At 40.4% G+C, this 21,187-nt stretch overlaps 1 long non-coding RNA gene across 1 annotated transcript; it reads left to right on the top strand.

Annotated features, from left to right (window-relative positions):
* Nucleotides 1-17,850: 17,850 nt before the first annotated feature.
* Nucleotides 17,851-20,943, top strand: LOC123328244. Its single transcript, XR_006543060.2, has 2 exons — nt 17,851-18,032; nt 20,651-20,943. It is a non-coding gene; the product is annotated as an uncharacterized LOC123328244 (long non-coding RNA).
* The last annotated feature ends 244 nt before the right edge of the window (nt 20,944-21,187 follow it).

The raw sequence follows: 21,187 nt of genomic DNA on the forward strand, positions 1-21,187 counted from the left end.
TTACTTAAAACCTGCAATAATACCACGTGCTAGAGAGGTGGTGGAGAGACTGGACCTCTCATGGGCTACTGGTGGGAATGTAAAATGGTATGGGACCTCTGGAAAACAGGTTGTTAGTTTCTTATATAACTAAACAAACAACCTGGCAATTGCATTCTTGGGCTTTATTCTAGAGAAATAAAAAATTATGTTTACACAAAAACCTATATGCAACTTTATTCATAATAGTGAAATACTGAAAGCAGCCCAAGTATCATTCAATTTGTGAGTAGGTGAACAAACTGAGGTATATCCATACAACAGAATAAATATTTTCAGCCATAGAAAGGAATAAACTATTGATGCCTACAACCAGATGGTCCTCAAAGGCATCATTCTCAGGGGAAGGGGCAATCCCAGGAGGTTGCCTGTGTAATCCTAACATTTTTGAGATGACAAAACTCTAAGACAGGGAACAGGTTAGTGCTTCTCAGGAGACAGGGATGGTGGTAGGCAGGGAGTAAAGGGTGTTGAGGAGCCTGGACGAGTAGAATGGTTGGGGATGAGCGAGAACATAAAGAGTTAACATGAAGGTGTTGTTTTGTGATGGTAGAGCAATGCTGTGCCTTGTTTATGGCGGTGCTTACATAATTCTATTCATGGGATAACAATGCATAGAAACACACACACAAAGGCAAGTTAAAAAGAATGGTGGAAACTAAGGATAGCCCATAGTCTGGTTTAACAGTAGCTTTTCATTATCAGTTTCCTGGTCTTATACTACAGCTATGAATGATGTCATAGGGAGAATCATTGGGAGAAGCTGGGTGAAAAGCTTCTACTCAGGGCTCTACTAATTTTGCAGCCTCCCATGAGTCTATAGTATTTTTCAAAATAAAAGTTTGAAAAAGTAACACTTTAGTTACTCTGAAACTTATTTTATAAATGGTATGAGGTGAGAATCTGAATTGATTTATATCCACATGTTTACCCAAGATCCCACTAGTCTATCTTGACAAATACTCCCCTGCCGCAGTAATTCATGGAACCTCTTACAATTTTCACTAAACTCTTAAAAATACTGAAACCTCTTGCTAAGTTATCAAATCTCTGAATCTGTGTGTTCCTCATCCAAAGTCATACTGATTTAACTGATATGATTGTGTTTCAATAGCTGATAACACTCTTGATTCTTTCTCTCTCTAAGATGGTTTCTGAGTACTTCCTATGATCCAGATATAGGACTAAGATCTTCACTTGGATTATAGCACTTAATCCTCCTGATACTCATATGAAGTAGGTTTTATGAAGTTTTTTGAGAGGTTCGGGGAAATTTGGCCCTTACTCAGAATCACAAGCTAGTAAGTGGCAGAGCTAGGATTCAAGCCCAGGCCTGTAGAATTCCAAAGACTATTCTTTTAACTATTGTTACATACTGTTTCTTCTTTAAAAAAAAAAAAATTATTTCACTTGTTTATTCTTCTAGTTCAACTAACAAAATCATACAGTCATGTTCTGAATAGAAACAGGTATTTTGGTTGTATATTCTCAAACGTCTTAATTTTGAGAAGAGTTAACTATCAACGTTTACTCTTCCAGCGCATGGTCATGACATTCAAATCTTACATCATTCAAAACAGCTTGATTTCAAAATTAAATATTTTTGAATAGGTAATCCATGTTCATGGTACAAATGTCAAAGGTAAAAAGGGGCATACAGTGAAAGCTAAGTCTTCATTCCCACCCCAACTCACTGTTACCAATCTCTTATTTGCCCTTCTAAAAATACATTATGGAATTATAAGTGTACATGTGAATATAGTTTATACATACACACAGAATACTTTGCACCTTGATTTTTTTTTTCATTTAAAAATCTTAAACACTCTTCCAAACTAGTATATCAGGAGTTCCCTTATTCCTTCAGTGCCTACATTGTTTTCCATTGACTGAGTACAATAAAATATATTTCACCTGCCCCTCATTGATAGACATTAAGGCTTTCAGTTGTTTTCCTATTATAAATAATGCTATAAAGAACATCCTTGAACATACTTTATTTCACATATGTGCAAGAATGGCTGTATATTAAGGCTCTAAGAGTAAAATTTCTGGTTCAGTTATATGCAATTTGAATGGTGCTTTCCAATGGACTTTTAGAAACTTGAACAAATCTACATTACCACCAATAAGAGAGTGCCTGCTTTTCCAGAGCCCTTATCAAATTTTTTTATCTTTGCCAATCTAAGTGAAAATAGTATTTTATTACAGTTTTAGTTTGCCTTTTTCATAATACAAATAAGAGTGAGCCTGAGCTATCAGTCATTTTCTTACTGATTTGTAAGAGCCTTTATATATTAGAGGATTTTACCTTTTGCTTGTAATTTTAATTGCATTTTCCCCTGTATTTTGTTTTTGGTTTTTTTTACTTTTTTTTTTTAATTTTATTTTATTTTTAAACTTTACAATATTGTATTGGTTTTGCCAAATATCAAAATGAATCCGCCACAGGCATACATGTGTTCCCCATCTTGAACCCTCCTCCCTCCTCCCTCCCCATACTTTTTAAACTTTGCTTATGCAGAGGATTCACCATGCAGAAATTGTTTTCTCAAGTAGTCAAACCTGTCAATCTTGTTTTTTATGGTTTCAAAGCCTTGTGTCATATTTAAGCCTTCTGTACTCCTATATTATAAAATTAAAAGTCATCTATATTTCTTCTAGTAATTGTATGGTTCTTTTAAGCCTTTAGTTTATCTAGAGTTTATTTTGTCTTTGTTTGGGTGACTACCCAGTTATTTCAACATCTTTTTTAAAGTGAGCCTGTTTTCTTTCCTGATTTGAAATGCCAACTGAGTCCCTTACACTAAATTTCTGTTTGTACTTGAGTCCATTTGTGGACTTTCAAGACTGTGTTAAACATTCTGACTATTCATATGTCAGTACCACACAGTTTTGCTTATTATATTTTGATAACTTGTTTTATTTTCAGATAAAGCTTACGTCTTCACCACTTTGCTTTTTCAAAATCATGAGCTTACTCGTTGTTAATTTCACTGTGATGCTGGACCAGGCCTTAGGGCTCCAGCCAGCTTACATATTCTTTCCAGGCCCAGTCCCGAGTCAGGGTCTCTGCTATTGCTTTCTTGCACATTTAGAAGACTATTTAGCAAAACTGTGAGCCCCCTTTACCCATCCCCCTCTGGCAGGGGCTTCCCTAAAGGCCTCTACCAAGTCCTGGAGGGATTCACCTCCCAGGATCAAACACAGCACTTGAAGTACATCTCTGGTTGAAGTTCTCAGAATGAATTCTGAGGTTTGATGTTTTTCTCCAACTAATGTCAAATAGCAGGCCTGTAATTTTCCCAAATTTAAGAGCATTTTCCCCTGGCTTCCTGGCTGGCTCAGACTTGCAAAAATATTCTCGATTTCAACCTCACTTCCCTTCGTATTGTGCAAGACAGTGTGTGGCAAAGACTTAGAATATAAAATGTTTCTGACATTTTCACTCTGTGACTTGCCAGTTTTTCATTTGATTCTTTTTCCTTTTTATAAAGACAAATTAGAAAGCAATCACTCCATAACCTTTGGCTTTGTTATTTCTTTCTCCTTGGTGCTACCCAGTTCTATTTCCTTGTCTATCACTCTTCTCTATTGATTTTGGATGGTTTGGTGTTTGCCTTTGGGCTTTGCAAAGAGAGTCATTGATTTTGAGTAGATCTACAAACGTTGGGAGCTTTTGGTGACACAGCCAATCTTAGTGTTGCTACACAGGCACTAGACATTGCCTTGCAAGTGAGTTTTTTGTCTTAGTGCATGATTATGGAAATAAAGACTGCTGACAGTTTTTGGCAAACACCTTGAGAGTTACCATCTGTCCATTCATGACAACAAGAACCAGGAGGACCCTGTTGAATATCCTACTGAACCACTGATGGCAAATGTGTCTTCAATTTCATCTCTAAGAAAAATGGGATACACTGTAATGGAGAGAGAATTTTGGATGGGGAAGCAGGAGAATATAATCTCAATGCACTCTAGCTAGTTGAAATTCCTCACCAGACTCTGGAGAAAAAAGCTAATGAATAACTTACAAGTAGGAGGTTGTATCATACAGACCCTTCTAGATGGTTCCTAAATGATAAGGGCTAAGGATAATCTAAATCATGAAGACTACCTTTCTTTTATGGCTTCTCAGGTGGCTCAGTGGTGAAGAATCCACCTGCCAATGCAGGTTTGATCCCTGGGTCAGGAAGACCCCCTGGAGAAAGGAATGGCAACCCACTCCAGTATTCTTGTCTGGGAAATTGTATGGACAGAGGAGCCTGGCAGGCTATAGCCCATGGGATCACAAAGGAGTTGGATACAACTTAGCGACTAAACAACAACAACACTTTTCTTTTACTTTTCTTCATCACAAATCATCCCCCAGATTTTTACCTGGTCTCTTGCATACAGCACATGAGAAATTAATGGCCAAAAGGCAAGCAGTGGAAAAGAGTGAAGGAAAAAATTTAAGTCATCCTCAGACTGGAGGACTAGATACTAAACAGTTGCAAGTTGCCTCTAAATATAGAGCAAGGATGATGGTGAGGGATGAGCTCAGCCAGTTCCCAGTGCCAGAGATGGTGCTATGAGGGTGACCAGAAGGAAGCCTTGGCCCAGGAGCTGATGTGCTTGATGTTGGCATACGTGGATCCTGCCTGGCTGACCTGCCCAGCCAAGTGTTCTGTCCCCATCAGGGGCTCTGCCTCTGGGGAGGTAAAGAGCTGTGTGCTTCATATAACGTGCTTAAGGATTCGTGGGCTACAATATGGTGATGTTCCAAGGTAAAGGGAGTATTTCAAAATAAGAAATGCACCTTCCCTGTGATTCAGTAACTCCTGGCTGAAAGCCTGTGAGGACATTAATTTGAAAACACAGATTTTTTCATTAATTTGAAAAAGTGCATTTTTCAGTTGCTTGGGCTGTTATGCAAAATTTGTCCCCCTGAAATCAGCAGTAAATGCTATGGTTCTCATGAAAGGGGTCATTTTAATGGCAACTGAAGAAAGAGCTCACAGATGTGGTGACGGTGAAGCAATGGGTGGCTGCATAGTTGGAGCTGGGGTGATGGTTCACTGGTTTGTGAACGGATTCACCTGCCAGTCAAGCAGGACTGTGTCCAGGACAAATCTTTGAAGGGACAACGAAGAAATGGCTCATGAACACTCACCAGTTTCTCCCCAGGCTGAGTCATCCTTGGTTCTTTCGTGCCTCGGATCTTCCTGGATATTCAGGGAAGCAGGGGTCCTGTGTCTATCTAGAATTCAGAAGTCTTTCTGAGGTCATCTTAGTCCTGATTTTCATGTGATGGGTCATCCTCGCATTGGTGAGCCACTGTATGTTGGGTCAGCTTTCTAGCCACACCTGTCCCTTCCTTGACCAGCTCAGACCTGACTCCTCACATCCCACCCCTTACAGTAGTATGTGCAGTGGGGGTGGGCTGGGTGGGAGCCAAACAGACATCCTTTCTCCCCTGGTTGAGTGCATCTGCAGGCAGCCAAGGAGAGAGCCTGCTTACACCACACCTCGGTTTTCCTTACCCAGCTCTCCTCCGTCTTGATAAAATGACTCACTCACATTTACTCTTGGTGGAGTATCTGGAATCTCATAACCTCCTAGCCTTCATTCCAGCTTGTTATCTTCCACAATGTTGCCTCACCCAATATTTGGAATAGAAAAACACACGCAATGTGACAGCTTGGATACGAACTCAGTTCAGGGGAAAAAAACCAGTCATCTTTAATCTGATAAAAGATACCTAACAGAATCCTACTGAGAATGGGGCAGGACATAATGGAATATTACCCAGCAATGAAAATAAATGAATTACAGCTATGCAAAAAAAATAGGTAAGTCATAGAAACAATGTTGAGTAAATAAAATATAATTCCCAGAGCCTACATGTATAATAATATAGCAAATTTATAAAAATAAAATATAGCTAAAATGAGCTAGATAGATATTTTAGTAGTTGTTGTTATTCAGTTGCTAAATCATGTCTGACCCTTTGCAACCCCATGAACTGCAGCATGCCAGTCTTCCCTGTCCTTCACTATCTCCCAGAATTTGCTCAAATTCATGTTTGAGTCAGTGATGCCATCCAAGCATCTCAGCCTTCTCCTCCTGCCTTCAGTCTTTCTCAGCATCAGGGTCTTTTCCAGTGAGTTGGCTCTTCACATCAGGTGGCCAAAGTATTGGAGATTCAGCATCAGTCAGGGTTGATTTCCTTTAAGACTAACTGGTTTGATCTCCTTGAAGTCCAAAGGACTCTCAAGAGTCTTCTCCAGCACCACAGTTCAAAAGCATCGGTTCTTTGGCACTCAGCCTAGTACATATGTGTAAAACGTTATGTATGTGTATTCATTTCCTCTGGCTGTTGTAACAAATTACCGCAAACTCGATGGCTTACAATAACAGATTATCATTTTCTCACAGTCCTGGAGGCCAGAAGTCTGAAATCAGTCTCTCTGGTCTAAAATCAGGGTGTCAGCAGGGCTGTGCTCCCTCTGATGGCCCTAGGGAAGATATGGTTCCTTGCTTCCCCAGCTTCTTATGGCTGCCAGTATCCCTTAGCCACATCACTCCAATGTCTCCCTCCAAGGTCACACTGCTTTCTCCTCTCCTACAGTCAAAGCTCTCTCTCACCTTCATTCTATCAGGACACTTGTGATTGTATCCAGGGCCAACCTGGAAAATCCCAGCGGATCTCCCCATCTCAAGATCCTTAATTTAACCACGTTGGGAAAGTCTTTACCATATAAGATAACAATCACAAGATTAGGATATCTTGGGGGTTCATTATTTAGCGTACCACTATTATATATATCGGAGAAGGCAATGGCACCCCACTCCAGTACTCTTGCCTGGCAAATCCCATGGATGGAGGAGCCTGGTAGGCCGAAGTCCATGGGGTCGCTAGGAGTTGAACACAACTGAGCAACTTCACTTTCACTTTTCACTTTCATGCATTGGAGAAGGAAATGGCAACCCACTCCAGTGTCCTTGCCTGGAGAATCCCAGGGACGGGGGAGCCTGGTGGACTGCCATCTCTGGGGTCGCACAGAGTCAGACATGACTGAAGCAACTTAGCAGCAGCAGCAGCATTATATATATAATATATAATAATATTATATATTACATATGTGTGTATAGTTTCTTCCTAGAATGATAAATATTAATACTAAATTCAGGAAATTCAGATGCTGGGACAGGATTGTCCAGTCTGGTAAGAGCTGATTCTGTCCGTCTCTCCCTAGCTCCACACTCAGTTACTTCAGCTTGGCATCTTGCAATCAGTCATGTGGAAGTATTTACATCCCAGAAATGAATAAGCACTGAAGATTAGAGCTTTCCCCCCAGAGAACTGGTATATACTGTCAGGATATGATTACTCTCGTGGTGGGGAAGGCAAAGGAGTGAAATTGGATACGGTAATGCTCTAGTTTTTAAATTGGGTAGTGTGCAAACAGATGTTTGCCCTGTTGTCATGTTTTGAACATATATCTGTGTGTGTGTGTGTGTGTGTGTACACACACCTATGTAGAATATTGAATTTATAAATAAATTCAGGAGGAATAAATGGAAGGTAGTAAGAAGCTTCTGATCTTTCAAAAATGAAAGAAACCTATACCAACTACTGGCAAGGAGGTGAAGATATTGGATTTTAGTGATTCCCATTACTAGTGGGAGTATAAAATAGTACAGCCACTCTGGAAAATAGTATGGCAATTTCATGGAAAACTAAATACTCTCTCAACATACAACCCAGCAATTGTGGTCCTGGAAATTTATCCCAGAGAAATGAAAATTTGTGCCCACATAAATTCTGGACACAATGATCATAGTAGCTTCATTGGAAATAGCTAAAATTGCCATTTCATACTCCAAAAAATTGGTAACAATCAAAATGCCCTTCAATAGGTTACCGGTTAAACGTACTATTGTGTTTAATTATTGATAAATACAAAGACTTGGATGGACCTCAGAGCTATTGTGATGAGTGAAAAAAAAATCCAATCATAAAAGGTCATATATGTGGCAGCCTGGATGGAAGGGTTGCTTGGGGGAGAATGGATGCACAGGTACGTGTGGCTGTCTACCTGAAACTCTCACCACACTGTTAATCAGCTACACCCCAATACAAACTAAAAAGTTTTTTTTAAAACATCACATATTGTAAGAATCTATTTTATTCTCACAACGACAAAATTGTAGAGAACATAAAGTGGTTGCAAGAAGTTAGGAATGGTGGGGAGAGAGAGAGAGTGAGACTGTAACAGAGTAGGAGGAAGAGAAGAGGTGGGTAGCCAGAGGGAGGTCTTTGTAGTAGTGGAATATTCATTATCCGGATTGTTATGATGGCCTCATAGATCCATGTATATGTTACAATGGAATGAAACTGTATATATATATATACATATATGAGTGTGTGTGTGTGCTAAGTTGCTTCAGTCGTGTCTGACTCTTTATGACCCCATCAACTGTAGCCCACCAGGCTCCTCTGTCCCTGGGATTCCCCAGGCAAGAATATTGGAAGGTGTTGCCATGCCCTCCTCCAGGGGATATATATCTATACACACACACACACACACACACACACACACACATATACATATGCATTGTTTTAATGTAATTTTCATGATTCTGCTACCATAATTACCTAAGATGTAGCCATTGAGAGAAACCAGGTGACAGAGACATGGAACCTCTTTTATTCTATCTTTGCAACTTCCTGTGAACTATCATTAAATTCATAAAAACTTACTAAAGGTAAAAGAAATTTAAATATTTTCAAAAGAAAAAAGTGAAAAGTCGCCATTAATTTTATGCCTTCCCCCGAGAACTCAGCTCAAAACCTAACTTCTTTGCTAATATCTCCTTTGCTGTGTGCGTGCTAAGTCACTTCGGTCATGCCCGACTCTGTGTGACCCTGTGGACTGTAGCCCACCGGGCTCCTCCATCCATGGGATTCTCCAGGCAAGAATACTGGAGTGGCTTGCCATTTCCTTTTCCAGGGGATCTTCCTGACCTCAGCAATTGAACATACATCTCTTGTAACTCCTGCATTGCAGGCAATTCTGTACCACTGAGCCACTGGGGTTTTCCCCAAATCACCCTTCAAACTAGGGTGAGTTCCCAATCAGAGCATCCATACCACGTCACCACTGAACACCCCTCCTCCCTATGTGATCTCTTTCTTCTGAGAGCCATCATTTAAGATGCCTTTCATATGTTTCTGCATGTCTCTGCTGTTTTTATATAACCTCTCTCGGGCTCCTTTCATCATGCCTTATCTTGAGCAAGCACCACCGCCCCCCACCCCAATCTCCCTAGGACAATCTCTTCATCAGCATGCGGAACAAACACAAAGGTTCTTCCTTATTCCGACCTGCAGGAAGTTTCCTCCTGCAACCTGCTTTTAAATCTCTGTCCCAGCCTGCCTCAATACCCTTTATCACACTGACACCTGGGGAGTAGGATGAAAGTATTTTCTGACAAAAGTAGCTCATTGAGGTGTATTTCCTCCACTTTTATTATCACATTCTCATTTTCCCTATTCAGCAGGTCAATAATTATTTTTTTCTCTTTTCTTGCAATAAATAAAAATTCCAGCCAGGATCAATAGCATCCCTGAATAGGCCAGAAAATTTCAACTTTGATAAACCAGGAGGTAATTAACGGAGGAAGGACTTCCTGATCACGGGCTCTCAGCTTATAAAGAATCAGACTCTTGGAGAAGGAGAGCTTGCAACCGTCACACATCCTGGGGGTGAGTCCTGGGACCAGGGAAACTTCAGCCTGCAATATTCCTCCCGCCATTCTTCCCTCAGTCATTTCTGCAGATTCCTGCTGGGAACAACAGCTATTGATGCGGTTTCAACTTCCTGCCTCCGAATCTTTTTTCTTTTTGTTAATTCATTTTTTGGTCTACATGCACAAAATTAAATTGTATCACAAGATTTCTAAAGGAAAACAACACTCCTCCACTTTCCACTCCAATCCCATTTCCCAGAGGTGACAATTTTGAATTTTTTCAGTGGTTTTTCCTGATATTTGTCATACGTACGCTGCTCTCATAGGCATATCAGTTTTAGACATACCCACAATATCTGTTGACTTTTTAACCAATGGTAGAATGGGGATTGAACTTTTCTTTCACTACCATCCCTCTTTCCCCTCCCCCAATACATTATAAATTTGTTTAATGTAATTGACATTTAGTTTGTAAATTTTTTAAAATTGGAGTATAATTGCTTTACAATGTATTAGTTTCTGCTGTGCAACAAAGTGAATCAGCTATATGTGTGTGTGTGTATATACATATATCTCCCCTCCCTCTTGTGGGGAGCCTGCCGCTTCTCACATCCCACCCTTCTAAGTCATCACAGAGCACCCAGCTGAGCTCCCTCTACTATACAGCAGCTTCCCACTAGCTATCTTTTTTATACATGGTAGTATATATATGTCAAATGCTACTCTCTCAACTCATCCCACCCTCTTCTTCCCGCATTGTGTCCACAAGTTCATTTTCTATGTCTGTGTCTCTATTCCTTCCTTGAAAATAGGTTCATCAGTACCATCTTTCTAGATGCCATATATATGCATTAATATATTTCTTTTTCTCTTTCTGACTTACTTTACTCTGTATGACAGACTCTAGTTCTACCCATACCATTACAGATGACCCAATTTTGTTCCTTTTTTATGGATGAGTAGTATTTCATTGTATATATATACCATATCTCCTTTATCCATTCATCTGTTGATGGAGACATTTAGTTTTTATATTTTTATGTTCTCAGCCAAGCTATGTAGTATAAGGTAATTATATTTCTTCTCTTTTATAATTTTTGTCTTATCTGTAGTTATTTGCCTTTCCTTTTTCTTAGTCTTGTAAATACGTCTCTGAATCTTTCTAGACTCTCCCACAAAACTGTCACAAATCCCTCTTAAAACAATTTTTCTCATGGTAGACAAGTTCTATCAGATTTTTTTTTTTAATCTGAAGATTAGCTTTTGGGAGCCTGAAGGGTTTCTCCCCTAATGTGGGCTGGTTGCTTTCTAGGCCTGCTGAACAACCATTATTCTCAGACTGCCCTTCACTGCTCTTATATTAGGTCCTGGACCAGCTGGATTCTTTGAGGAGGAGGCACTAAGACTGAGTTAAGTGATTTATTGAGGAGTAATACCTACACAAGGAGAGGCAAGAGTAGGCTGGACAGGAGAGCGGCCACATGGTGTTGCAGACCCAGCAACGAGCCCGCCAGCCCCTCGAGGAGCTTCAGTGCAGTCTCCCTTGAGAGGCCCCGTGGCAGCAGAAAGGACGAGGTCCCATTACCATCCTGCTCAGTCAGTGACCAGGGGCCACCTCAAGAAGAATGTAACCTTGGCTCAAAGCTGAAGCATAACCCAAAGGCTACCAGAGACAGGCTGTCAGCTAACCACCCCCCTTTCAGCTGAGCAATAAGTCATTTCCTGAAGAGAGTCTGAGCAGCACATTTCCAGGTCTGCACTGACCCTGTTTTCTGAATCCCACATCTTCCTCTTTCTTATTTCACTCCCTCACTCATTTTGTTGGAGAACACTCTCGTACTTCCTCAGAACACTCAGAATGTAAAGTTTTTGAAAATTAGAATGTTTAAAATGTCATTGTCCTACCCTTGTACTTGATAATTTGGTTAGGTACAGAATTCCACACCCCTTTGCCTGATAATTCTGAAGTAAATGTAAGCTGATAACTGTTCAACTGACATCTAGATTCTGAAGTTGTTGATAAATCTGATGCCCTTCTGTTTCCCACTCCTTGTATTCTCACTTTTTTTTTTTTTAACCAACTTTTTTTCTCTCTCTGGAAATTTTAGAATTTTTATTCCCAGTGTAATTCCCACTGCAATTTAAAATGATGTGACTTGTGAACCTTTCTTATTCATTAGGTTGACCACATAATGGGCATGTTGAAGCTGGAGAATAATGCCATCATACACTGATAAGTTTTTTAAAACTATCTATTAAATAATTTTCTTTGCTTATTTTTTTCTCTTCTCTCTTCCTTGAGCATCTGTTAGTCAGAGGTGGAGCTTTCTGGATTTATCCTTTTTTAAAATCTTTTCTCTCTTACTACCTATCTTTTGTCTTTTTTCATCAACTCTCTAAAAGCGATTTTATCTTCCAATTTGTCCACTGAATTTTTAATTACAGCTGTCATGGCTTTTATTTTCAAAGGTCTTTTAAAAAAAAAAAATCCTCTGACTTTTCCTTTATAACATCCAGTTCCTGTTTCATAGACACAACATCTCCCATTTCTCTGAGGATGTTAGGAGTTTTGTTTCTTTTTAAAATTCTTGGTACTATCTCAATTTCCTCTAAGTTCCTTTCTTTCTTTTCCCCCCTTTGTATATTTTGTTCTCTTTCAGGTTGGAGGTTTTCCGCACGTATCTGATGATCGTTAGTTATCTGATCAGGTTTAAGAGTGAGAAACTGCAGAGCTCATTGAAAGGTACAAAGGTGAGGCTTGTTACACGTGAGGTTCCACTCTGGGGAGACCGGGCGGCAGGCTGGTTGTGGCAGGCAGAATCTTCTAGCTGTGGCATGTGGGAGCTGGTTCCCTGACTAGGGATGGAACCCAGGCCCTCTGAATTGGGAGCTTGGAGTCTTAGCTACCGGGCTACCAGGGAAGTTCCCGGACACCGATTTTTCTTCAGCGTCTGCTTTCAATAATACATTTCCCTCCCATCCTCCCCTAAGATCTAAGATGTGCTGATATCCCAGAATGGGGAACTTCTTATGTTTACATTTTCCAGAGAATAAATATCTAGCTTCTAAACTAGAGGGTGGCGGTAAGAAGTAGCTGCCTACTGGGTGAGAGAGGGAAAGGATGGGGCTATAAATGCTCTTTACACAGGGGTCAGCTAGTCCCCTGTTTTCATTTTCATTCTTTTTTTTTTTTTTAATTTTATTTTATTTTTAAACTTTACATAATTGTATTAGTTTTGCCAAATATCAAAATGAATCCGCCACAGGTATACATGTGTTCCCCATCCTGAACCCTCCTCCCTCCTCCCTCCCCATACTATCCCTCTGGGTCGTCCCAGTGCACCAGCCCCAAGCATCCAGTATCGTGCATCGAACCTGGACTGGCAACTCGTTTCATACATGATATTTTACATGTTTCAATGCCATTCTCCCAAATCTTCCCACCCTCTCCCTCTCCCATAGAGTCCATAAGACTGTTCTATACATCAGTGTCTCTTTTGCTGTCTCGTACACAGGGTTATTGTTACTATCTTTCTAAATTCCATATATATGCATTAGTATACTGTATTGGTGTTTTTCTTTCTGGCTTACTTCACTCTGTATAATAGGCTCCAGTTTCATCCACCTCATTACAACTGATTCAAATGTATTCTTTTTAATGGCTGAGTAATACTCCATTGTGTATATGTACCACCGCTTTCTTATCCATTCATCTGCTGATGGACATCTAGGTTGCTTCCATGTCCTGGCTATTATAAACAGTGCTGTGATGAACATTGGGGTACACGTGTCTCTTTCCCTTCTGGTTTCCTCAGTGTGTATGCCCAGCAGTGGGATTGCTGGATCATAAGGCAGGTCTATTTCCAGTTTTTTAAGGAATCTCCACACTGTTCTCCATAGTGGCTGTACTAGTTTGCATTCCCACCAACAGTGGAAGAGGGTTTCCTTTTCTCCACACCCTCTCCAGCATTTATTACTTGTAGACTTTTGGATCGCAGCCATTCTGACTGGTGTGTAATGGTACCTCATAGTGGTTTTGATTTGCACTTCTCTGATAATGAGTGATGTGGAGCATCTTTTCATGTGTTTGTTAGCCATCTGTATGTCTTCTTTGGAGAAATGTCTATTTAGTTCTTTGGCCCATTTTTTGATTGGGTCATTTATTTTTCTGGAGTTGAGCTGTAGGAGTTGCTTGTATATTCTCGAGATTAGTTGTTTGTCAGTTGCTTCATTTGCTATTATCTTCTCCCATTCTGAAGGCTGTCTTTTCACCTTGCTAATAGTTTCCTTTGATGTGCAGAAGCTTTTAAGGTTAATTAGGTCCCATTTGTTTATTTTTGCTTTTATTTCCAATATTCTGGGAGGTGGGTCATAGAGGATCCTGCTGTGATGTATGTCAGAGAGTGTTTTGCCTATGTTCTCCTCTAGGAGTTTTATAGTTTCTGGTCTTACATTGAGATCTTTAATCCATTTTGAGTTTATTTTTGTGTATGGTGTTAGAAAGTGTTCTAGTTTCATTCTTTTACAAGTGGTTGACCAGATTTCCCAGCACCACTTGTTAAAGAGATTGTCTTTAATCCATTGTATATTCTTGCCTCCTTTGTCAAAGATAAGGTGTCCATATGTGCGTGGATTTATCTCTGGGCTTTCTATTTTGTTCCATTGATCTATATTTCTGTCTTTGTGCCAGTACCATACTGTCTTGATAACTGTGGCTTTGTAGTAGAGCCTGAAGTCAGGTAGGTTGATTCCTCCAGTTCCATTCTTCTTTCTCAAGATCGCTTTGGCTATTCGAGGTTTTTTGTATTTCCATACAAATTGTGAAATTATTTGTTCTAGCTCTGTGAAGAATACTGTTGGTAGCTTGATAGGGATTGCATTAAATCTATAAATTGCTTTGGGTAGTATACTCATTTTCACTATATTGATTCTTCCAATCCATGAACATGGTATATTTCTCCATCTATTAGTGTCCTCTTTGATTTCTTTCACCAGTGTTTTATAGTTTTCTATATATAGGTCTTCAGTTTCTTTAGGTAGATATATTCCTAAGTATTTTATTCTTTCCGTTGCAATGGTGAATGGAATTGTTTCCTTAATTTCTCTTTCTGTTTTCTCATTATTAGTGTATAGGAATGCAAGGGATTTCTGTGTGTTGATTTTATATCCTGCAACTTTACTATAGTCATTGATTAGTTCTAGTAATTTTCTGGTGGAGTCTTTAGGGTTTTCTATGTAGAGGATCATGTCATCTGCAAATAGTGAGAGCTTTACTTCTTCTTTTCCAATTTGGATTCCTTTTATTTCTTTTTCTGCTCTGATTGCTGTGGCCTCATTTCCATTCTTAACTGACACCTTCCATGATACCGAACACTCCAGTTCCGGAGACTTTCCAGGGCTCTGTGGTGTGAACGGGCCTGCTCCTCGCTGTGTCTCTCTCTGCCAGACCTTCTTACATTTCAGCTTTCTCAGCTCTGCTGTATCTGTCACTTCTATGTCCACTTCTTCCAAAAGTCTTATACCTTTAAGTGGCTGTCATCGTCTTTAATTTGGAATATATATATGTATTTGCTAAATATACCTTTACTAGTGCTTTTTCAGACAGAAGAGAGAAAAATGTGTGTATTTAATGTACCATGCTTAAGTGAACACCCCTGACATGAGTTTCCAGTGGGTTTACAGGAAGACCACAGTAATTTCCCTTTAACTTTATTCCAATTCTTGCAGACATTTGTGCATCCTTATGACACATTTAGGAGAAACTGCAGTCCCAGTGTCCCATGACCATCTGACAATGTTGTTTCTTTGATCGTCCGGAGGTTACACAGTGTGCTTCAAGCAGTGTGCGTGTCACGCCCAACTCTGGTTCAGTTATTTCCTCTGCTCTTTTGGAATGTACTCTGCCATGACTTTGTTTGTGATTCATTTTCAAGCTTTGGTATTAAGGGCAGAATGGGTGGAATAGGACTGAAGACTGTAATCTCATAACTTCCCAGTAGAAATTCACATCAGAAGTCCCCAGATTTTTAAACCCAAAGGCTGAGGGTTGGCTGCCTAGAGAGAGTAAATGTTTTCACAAAAGGAAAAGAATGACTATTTACAAGCATAAAACTGTATTATCTACCACTTCTAAGAGGCATAAAATTGCTCAGGGTGAAAAGGACATGAAACACTGTCCAATCCAGCCACTCGCACAGGGTTTAGAACCCCTCACACCCCACCATCCCCATCAGCCCGTAAACGGAGGGTGGAGACTGTGCTTGAATTCTTCGGGTGATGAAAATTGACTCTTCCTTTAGACAAACCTAGCACAGCTCTAACTGTTCTGACTTTTGCTATCTACCCCTTATCGAGCACCAATTATGAGCCTCGTTCTCTGCCATGAGCTTTATGAATATCTCATTTAATCCTCACCATAGCCCTGGAAGTGCTATCATTCCCATTTTGCAATTCAGAAAACTCAGGTAGACTGTTGGCCTACGATCCCGCAGCTAGTGAGTGGCAGGGCCAGCAGAACAGTAGGCTCTCTGGTTGTAACTCCTCATTTTCCCTACTGGTTCTTCCTTTTGTCAAGCCCCAAATACCCACTCTCAATAGCTTTCACCCACTGGGGCTATTTCTGTCCCTTGGGAGTGTGGAGGGGAAAAACCTAACCTCTCTTCCACATGAGCACTCTTCGGGAATTTCAAGGTATTTATCTGATGTCCTTTCCACTCTAGGCTAAACCTTTCTCTAAAATAAAAGAAGAAGAAGATGATGATTATAAGACAGAGCAATATCTGTTTTAAAGGTATTAAATGTATTTTACCCTTTAGTTTTTGAGTTTTTTCTATTTGTGATGCTGAAGGGCTACTGGTTCAGCCTCATAAGAAGGCATGAGTTGAATCTCTTCAGTGTGTAGTTGGAAAAGTTACTACTCAGAAAACAGCGATGACTCTTCCCCAGGCTCATGGTTATGAAGGGCCATAATGGGCCTATAAATGCTGCATGGATATGTGCCTAGTTGTATCTGACTCTGTGACCCCCTGGACTGTAGCCCACCAGGCTCCTCTGTCCATAGAGTTTCCCAGGCAAGAATACTGGAATGGGTTGCCATTTACTTCTCCAGGGGATCTTCCCCACCCAGGGATCGAACCTGCATCTCTTGTATCTCCTGCATTGGCAGCTGGATTCTTTGCCACAGTGCCAGCTGGGAAGCCCCCCTATATTAGCTGGAAACATCTAATACATCAACCTCTGAAGTTGCACCAATCATGGCGGGATTCCCTCGGGAGGAGACCAGATGAGTCTAGAGCAGTATTCACTGCTTACTAAAGGGCTTCTTAAATGGTTTTGCTGTGCATCCTAAAGGAACTTCAGATTATAAACTGACATTGGACCCATGCCCATATAAATTCCACCAGATAGCCTGCAAGTAGGTTTGTTTTATGGTGCTGTTGCCCATATTTGCCTGATCATAAGTCCCTGGGGAGCTTATTTAAACTACAGAGTTCTGGACATCACCCCAGACCTCCTGAGTCAGAATCTGCAGGGGAAGGATCTGCAGTTTTAATAGGTCTTTCTAAAGGATCCTCATCATTACCAAGTTTGGAAAACGCTGTTCTGAGGAGCTCACTGCCTAAAATTCCATTCCTTGTCTAAAATTTGGAGAAGAAAAAGAATTGAAAGAAAATTATGAGGGTTAATTTTATGTGTCAAATTGGCTGAGCCACCATGCCCAGATATGTGGTCCAGCATTTTTCTGGATGTTTCTTTGTGAGTATTTTGGGATGAGATTAACATTTGGATCAGTTGACTTTGAGTAAAACAGAGTGCTCGGTAACATAGGCGGGTCTCACCCCATCAGCCGAAGGCCTCAATAGAACAAAAACTGATTTCCCTACCGTGCATGCTAAGTCGCTTCAGTCGTGTCCGACTCCTTGTGACCCTATGGACTGTAGCCCACCAGGCTCCTCTGTCCATGGGATTCTCTAGGCAAGAATACTGGAGTGGGTTGACATTTCCTTCTCCAGGGGGTCATCCTAACCCAGGGATCAAATCCACATCTCTTCTGTCTCCTGCATTGGCAGGTGAGTTCTTTGCTAGTGCCACCTGTGAAGCCTGGTCTCCCCAGAGCAAGAGTGAATTCTGCAGCGGATGGCCTTCGAACTTGAACCTCAGGAAGGCTCTTCCCTGAGAGGGGTGGTAGACTACTTGAGAAGAGAAGAAATGAAGACAGCTGTAGTATTCTTTGAAGGGGCAAGGGGGATTGAAAGGTAATTGTTGCTTAATGGGGGCTTCCCTGCTGGCTCAGTGGTAAAGAATCTGCCTGCAGTGCAGGAGTTACAAGAGACACAAGTTTGATCCCTGGGTGGAGAAGATCCCCTGGAGAAGGAAATGGCAACCCACTCCAGTATTCTTGCCTGGGAAATCCCATGGACAGAAGAGCCTGGTGGGCTGCAGTATATAGGGTCGCAAGAGTCAGACATGACTTAGCGACTAAACCATCAGGTCGCTTTATGAGAAAACAAAAGAGCTGTAATAACCTTGCTGTGACAACAACCGGTAACAAATACTTTTGGAAAGCAGCAGGAGTAGAGACTGAGGCCTGTTTTTAATACTAGATTTGTTTTGACATCAAACTAACTGAGGTATAATTTACACACAATAAAACTCACCCCTTTAAAGTAGAACATTGGATGGATTTTGATGAATGTATAAACTCATGCAACCACCATAAGAATCAAGATGCAGGATATTTCCATTACTTCAAGAGTTCCCTTGAACTCCTCTTTAGCCAGTTCCCTCTGCCACCCCTGGCTCCTGGCAACAACTGATTTATTTTCTGTTGGTATGGCTTTGTTTCTAGAATTCCATGTAAATAGAATCATATGGAATGTGGTTTTCTGTGTCTGGCTTCTTTTATTTAGCATGATGCTTTTGAGATTCATCTAATCCTACTGTGTCTATCGGAGAAGGTGATGGCACCCCACTCCAGTACTCTTGCCTGGAAAATCCCACGGGCAGAGGAGCCTGGTGGGCTGCAGTCCATGGGGTCGCGAAGAGTCGGACACGACTGAGCGACTTCACTTTCACTTTTCACTTTCATGCCTAGGAGAAGGGAATGGCAACCCACTCCAGTGTTCTTGCCTGGAGAATCCCAGGGACGGGGGAGCCTGGTGGGCTGCAGTCTATGGGGTCACACAGAGCCTGACACGACTGAAGTGACTTAGCAACAACAACAACAACTATGTCTATCAATAGGTTTTCCTTTCTATTGCTGTTCCATTGTATGGATATACCACAGTTTATCCATTCGCCAGTTAATAGACATTTAGGTTGCTTCCAGTTTGGGGCTATTATGAATGATGCTGCTGTGAGTACTCCTACTTAGGTCTTGGTACAGACATGTTTTCATGTCTTTTGGGTAAACAGCCAGGAGTGACACTGTGGCAACACATGTTAAGAGCAGGTTTACCTTTACAGAAATTGACGAACTATTTTTCAATGGCTGTACTATTTTGCATTTGCAACTGCAACGAGGTACTCAGGCTTTTTTTGACAAAGACATGATGTAGACATGATATACAACAATTTGCTGCAGACAGATCTACAAACACCTTTCTTTTTTTTTCATCAGCAGAGACAAAGAATTCACTTTGTAGAATGCACTGAACCTGGAATCAGACTGAGAGGGGTCGGTTACTGGATTCAACAATATTATTCCTCTAACTCTAGAAAAGTCACTCCATCTCCTTCATCTATAAAATAGAAACAGTAATAGTTCCTCTCTGCTTAGGCATGTTGGAGGATTAAATGAGAGAAAACACACGATGTACTTAATATAGAACCTGGTACCTAAAAAGCAATTAGTACAGCTTACTCCCATTACTCTCATATCTTCTTTGAAATAGTATTTGTTGCACCTGGGTTTAACTATGTGAGAACATGGACTATGGATTTGACTTCTTTGGAATTTCTTGTGGGTAATAATTTAGAATTCAAGAAAACCATAGGAAGCCAAAACAGATGTTTTGTCATTGAAAGAAGGTATTTTCCTGGCATGAAAAATGAACAAGTCTTTTTATGTCCTGTCAAAACTTTCTGACTTCAGTTTCCTAATCTGCAAAACGGGGATAATAATTCTTGCCCTGCCTCTCATGGGTTTGATGTGGAGATCAAAGGAAAAACTGAACATTATAAAGTGTTAAGGGTCAAAGAAATATTTGCCACCAGGGATGTTTTAGAAGAAAACTTTCATGAGAGATGATTTAGTTAGAAATAGAGAATGGTGTCCTTTAAAAATGTTTCCTCTTTCCAATGTTACACTGAAAAAAATAAACTATTAATTGGGGGAAAATTGCAACAATAATGCTCTTATAGTGAAACTTGTAGGAAGTTGGTACAAAGAAGATCAAACTGCCAGGTAGGTCCTAAGCTAGCACTGATGTACCTCTGAATAAAAAAGAACATCCTACACCTGACACCTTTCAAACTTACAGTAGGCTAATGAGCTGAATTCAGTGTGGCCTTTTAGTGGCTACAGGAGAATGGTCTGTCTATGTATCCAAACATCTGCTTTCTGTTGCTTACTCAGATGACACGTGAGTTGGAATATGCCACTTGAAATCTTTTTGGGGATACTATTAATTGCCTGAAAAAAAGCTGTTTATACAATGGCATTTTCTACAGTCAGAAAAGTTTTCATAGAAATATAAATTATTTAATTTTCCATTAGAACCATGTGAGGAGCAAAATATAAAGTACAAAGTTGCATTTGGGAACAGAGAGATAACGTGCATTCAGAATAGAAAAGAACTAATTGTGCCATCCATAATTTATGAGCACCGCCAGGCAGTCAACCTAAGCATCTAAGTCCTGGTTTTTCTCTCAGGATCCAGATCTCAGGGTTTGGTGCTACCTGTCCTGCAGAGGAAATCTAATTGCCCCTCATCTCCGCAAAAGGAAGAGGAGAGAGGAAGGAACCTTGGACACAGCTGCCACTCGGCCTTATCTAGTGGACGCGGACTCTCAAATGCAAATACTTAGCATTTTTCATTCAATAAGATGCTTTTTTTTTAACCAAAGTCAAAGCATTTATCATAAGTTATTTTTAAAGCTCAGAGATAAGTGACATTGTACTTTTAATTGGTTAATGGATAAATATATTCATCCATTTTATTCCCCATATATTTTTAGTGTGGACATTCTGCTATTGCGTGGTCAGATATAGAACACATGGTTAGTCAGAAGTCAGCCTGAAATGTTACCATTCAGAAGCATTCACTGAGTGAATTATCATGACAATGAAATATGATCATGTTTGTGAACATGACTAAGTGTGTGTGTGTGTGTGTGTGTGTATATGTCTTAATTTTATAGATGAGGAAACCAAGGCCCAGAAAAGTATCAATAAATAACTTATCCAGCA

This window comes from Bubalus bubalis, chromosome 11, assembly GCF_019923935.1.
Source record: "Bubalus bubalis isolate 160015118507 breed Murrah chromosome 11, NDDB_SH_1, whole genome shotgun sequence".
NCBI lineage: Eukaryota > Metazoa > Chordata > Mammalia > Artiodactyla > Bovidae > Bubalus > Bubalus bubalis.